Consider the following 5,000-nt stretch of genomic DNA (forward strand, 5'->3'; position numbering starts at 1 on the left):
ACATTTTTATATATATATATATAAATATATATATATATATATATATATATATATATATAATACAAAAAAACTCAAAATCATCTTGTTTAAATAAGATTATCACTTTTTATGGATGTGTTTTTAAATTATTGCACATTGCAGTTTGGTCAAATACATTTTATTTCACCGGAAGACAAATTAGTGAATAGTTTAACTAGGAATTAAAAGAAATTAAATAAAATATAGAGACACATAATAGTTTAACTAGGAATTAAAAGAAATTAAATAAAATATAGAGACACATAATATAATTATATGATAATAAATATTTGAATTGATGTTCTAATTAAAGCGTTTGCGTTCTAGAAGAAGAAAATATTTGCTTATATCTTATCTATAAGGATTTATTCATTCATATAATATTCTTAGTATAGAAAGTAATATTGTAGTTAAGATAGCTTTAAAAACGTGTATACATTTTGGGCATATTAATGGATAATATCTTTATATAATAGTTATCGTATGTTTGAGAAACATTCAGTGCAATATAGTATTCAAAGAATGCACATTATTTATTATTATTTTATTTGAGACTTTTTCACACATAATTACAGTATTCATTCATATCAAAGTCAATGTATAATATATATATATATCCACATGTCTTATAAAAAATCTCAGTAATAAATGTGCAAATATAATAGGTAACATTAACCTGTAAATTAGTTTTTGGTAAACAATGTCTGACAGCCCATGTTCTGAACAAATTTCCAAACAAATGACTGTGATTATTAGGGTTATTTATAACAATTACCTGTTAAATACTAAATAGTTATACACCTTACTGTAAGGTGACAGGACAGCATTGCTTTTCTATTATAGCATTAATATATGTTACTGTTAAGCATCTAGGGAAAATATTAGATTAACCAAACATTTGTCTTTTCAATTGAATATGAAATACAGTGTAATGTATATGGGCTGCAAAGTGATCTTGTTTAAATGTGATGCAATTATGGTTAGTAAAGTTGTAAGTTGATCTGCATCAGTGTTCAGTATATATGGATAATCATACTGGCTTGAAAGATTAAATATAATTTGTTACTGGCAGTAAAACCTCATAGTCTGCTAAAAAGTATTGCATTATTATTATTACCTCTGATATTCCACTTGCATTGGTAAATTTCTGAATTTGTAAAACCAGGGATCTCCTTCAAGCCAGATAAGGTTTTGGTTTCAATGTTATGCTAATCTGATTATTAAGGCACATTTCTGCAAACCAAAGATTAATTAATGTGATTATTGGTCCTAGAAAAGTAAAAAATTAAAAGGCTTCAATTATTGTGTTTTTACTTCAAAACCTTAATTTCTAAATTCGAATACAGCAGTTCATAAAACATTCTACTAAAAATACACTCCCTCTATGTTAAAGAATTATTATAGTTGGCACAGCAAGTAATTTATTATAAATAGCTCTATCCAGTCAGCCAAGAAGTGATCAGCGTTATAGAGAAGGGGGATTTCTGTTTTACCAACGGGAGGAGGACTTTCCAACGCAAAGGCCACTTTGGGTTGTGTGTTTTAAAAAAAGGGATAAGTTCCCTTTAAAAGCCAGTTGCTATCCAAACAGAAGTAAACAGAACAAGCCATTAGAGAAGCTGCAACTGGGAGGGGGCGTGGTCATAACTCTTTAGGGGGCGGGGATAGAATCTTACTTACAACTACTAACGTTCCATGAGTGGAAGGGACAAGGGAGATATTTGCAGCTGGGGGGCGGAGCTAGGAGTGCAAGCCACTGAGGGCTGAAATGTGATGGATCTTAGAGGCAGTTCTCAGACTTGCATCAAACTTAGCAAGAGTGAAAGCAGAGAGAGAGAGAGAAGGGGGAATTCAATCAGCAAGAGGGGGAAGAACAGCAACCCTGCTGCTATATATAGGACAGTACCACAACATGACTCCAGCTGTTGGGGGAAACATGGAGCAGCTTTGCTAAGCTTCTATGGTGGACCAATTGTGTGGATCTAATGAGAGTGCAGAGAACTCGGGAGATTTGGGATTGAAGTGACCCCTGAGTCAAGCAATCTGTGGTAGGTAAGTCAGGAGGATCTCTGAATGATGAAACTCTGTAAAGTTGTTAGCTCTTGCAGAGGAGTGTGTGTGTGGGAGGAGGGAGAGTAAATGACAAGGTCCGAGACTGCAGCAAAACAGATCAGTCCAACAACTCCATGAAAACAACGAACCTACTGATTTGATGGATTTTGTGATGCTGGTTATTTTCATTCCTCTAAAAGTAGTGTTTTCATTTTCCACTATTTAATACAACACAAGACCATATCACTGGCTATGAAGGAAGGAGAATTAGTATGAAATATTTTATTAATGCACTCACCTTATACCTACTATATATCTATCTTCACACAGATTACTTTTTCTGTGACCCTAACAGTGACTTGGCCTTGCCAGCTGAGAGAGGGATAATTATTTCTGTGGTGTTTCTACCTAATAATACACTTTAGCCTGAGAGCAATTTTAAGGTTGTTATAGACTCATTTGCTCTGTCATTTTCTGCATAAATACAGCTGAATTCAGCTCTGTAGCAGGAGGGCAATCTTAGGTCAAGGTGCAAGACTCAAATGGCTCTATTGCTCATGACAAGGTGTTACATATGAATAAACTACCTATAGATAAAAAAAGCAGCAGTTGTATATAGACGCCTTGTATAATTAGCCAGTAGCAATCACAAGCAGAGAAATGAATATCACAGAAAATTCAGAGCATTATTATCAACCAGGATGTCTGGTGACATAAAATGCAGGTCACATCACCTGACTATCACATACATTGTAGGGTAAACTCATATTAGAATTTAGGCCAACAAATAATAATCTTTTAATACTGATGACATTTTTTTCACCTGCTGTTTACTTTACTTATATTTTTAGTTTGCAAGGGTTACATCATAATTTCATATTTTAATCGTATTTTATAGATATTACGACCCCTTGTCGTTTTAATTGCTTTTAAAATTAACTGAGGACTCTAACTCAATAACACGTTTGAAAACATCAGTTCAGTTGTAGCTAAAACTCATGGAAATGCTAATTTAATTATCTCACTAGCGATGTTATCTAAACATAATGTGCAGAATTCAAATGTCACCCCCCCCCCCCCCCCAAAAAAAACCCCATTGAATTTAGTAATAGACCTGGATATGATCATATATAATACTTCATATATGAGTTTCTTTTTCTCAAAACCTATAAATTAAACAAATAGCAAAACATTTCTGAATAACCTGCACAAAAATGAATGTTAGATCATTTTGATCATATTTAATCTATAGATTCATTTAAAAGCTTCCTTGTTTTAGTTTGCGTCTAAGGATTATAATTTAGATATATTGTCACATTGTATGGCTATCATGCAATCCATTAAATAGATATAGCAAACATTATTTCTTCCCTGTCTGAAAAATGTAATTACATTTACAAAATCAACAAGAATCACACAAGGAGCACTCAAAAAACATTACACTTGAAATGAAATGTTTGTTGAAGAATTGGTGATTTACATATTTTATTAAAAAGTGTACTCATGATGCGTCTCACTGTTAATATATAAATATATCAACTGATTGATGTTATGCAGTGTGACAATGTATCTGCAGTTTAATTTTAATAGTATTAAGAAGATAACTCAGGTCTGACGCTTGCAAAATGATTATTTATCTGCATAACATAATATTAGCTCAGGTTAACCCATTGTGACAAATTTAAATTGTGATATTTTTTAATGGAATGCTTATTTTTATTACACAAACCCTAATTTGTTAATATTTTATTGTATACAAGTTATTTCTAAAATGTTTCTAATAGACTTATATTTATACCAAAAGCATATCATTTTAATATAGCATCTCATTTAAATATATATTGCTATGACCCAAAACACTATTTATATATCTATAAAATATGGTTTGTATTTTTTACTGTGTTTAAAACAATACTCTAACGTAAAAAAAAAAAATCAGAATTTAAAATTGCTTATTTAGTATTTTTTGCTGAAGAAAAAAAAATAGTCTGGTGTGTGTTTGTGTGTAAAACACTTTCTCCAGTTGTAAGCCACATGGGTTATTGACAAAAACATTGTTGCGTATATATACAATTTGTAAGACACACAATTGAATGCTGTGTATATAAGATTAAATATCATGATTGAAATAAAAAATAAATTACCATTATGCTATTTGCAGAGATTGCTCAGAATGGAATCATTACAACCTTGAAACACTTCTTAAATAATTTTGAAATTTATGTGACGCCCTCATCTGTGCTTGTGTCACCCAAGGGCTTATATAATGTAATCCAATGAAGGGGAAATGGCAATGCTATTAGAGACGTTTTATATACATGATGCTGCATAATATGTGAGACTGACACTAAAACTTATTATTTATACTCTAAGAATAATAAAATGAGCATTTGTGGATTTCTTTATCCTCATACCTGTTGTCTGTGACAAAATCAACTTAGGCTTCTGGTACAATGGATAAGAATTTAAAGGGACCTTGTTTGGTGCATAGAACAAGTCTGTCTGGGGTATATAGGGAGAGTATATTAGCAGTATGTGTAGTCATTGTAGAATACAGATACTATTCTGTTCTTGTATATAAAATGACATGCAGCGTTCTTCATAAAATCTACTAATAAAAGTATGTCCCAGTGACAATAATATGTGACGGATTTAAGTTTCTTTCTTACAATAATTCTACAGGTATAACATTAGGTATCTGTTCAAATGCTTATAAATGCAGTTTGTGATCACTAAGTGGGTTTAATTCGTTAAAAAAAATATTTATAATTTTAAAATAAAAACAGACCAATATTTGGAATAACTGGGTCGTAATGGGGGGAAAATGATATATATATATATATCAGTAGAAACAATATGAAATATATAAATATTTTCATATTAAATATATAAATATTATGATAAATACATACTATTATTACTACTTATAG

General features: G+C 31.0%; 1 protein-coding gene across 3 annotated transcripts in view; it reads left to right on the plus strand.

Moving 5' to 3' along the window:
- The first annotated feature begins 1,833 nt into the window (after nt 1-1,833).
- Nucleotides 1,834-5,000, plus strand: part of OSR2 (odd-skipped related transciption factor 2) — an 8,500-nt gene continuing 5,333 nt past the window's right edge. For 2 of the 3 annotated variants that reach the window (XM_053713186.1, XM_053713188.1), the window contains exon 1: nt 1,834-2,066. The gene's annotated coding sequence lies outside the window, so the exon portion shown is untranslated. Of the gene's footprint in view, nt 2,071-5,000 lie in introns of all 3 variants that reach the window. The other variant, XM_053713187.1, reaches the window with a different exon arrangement.

This window comes from Bombina bombina, chromosome 5, assembly GCF_027579735.1.
Source record: "Bombina bombina isolate aBomBom1 chromosome 5, aBomBom1.pri, whole genome shotgun sequence".
NCBI lineage: Eukaryota > Metazoa > Chordata > Amphibia > Anura > Bombinatoridae > Bombina > Bombina bombina.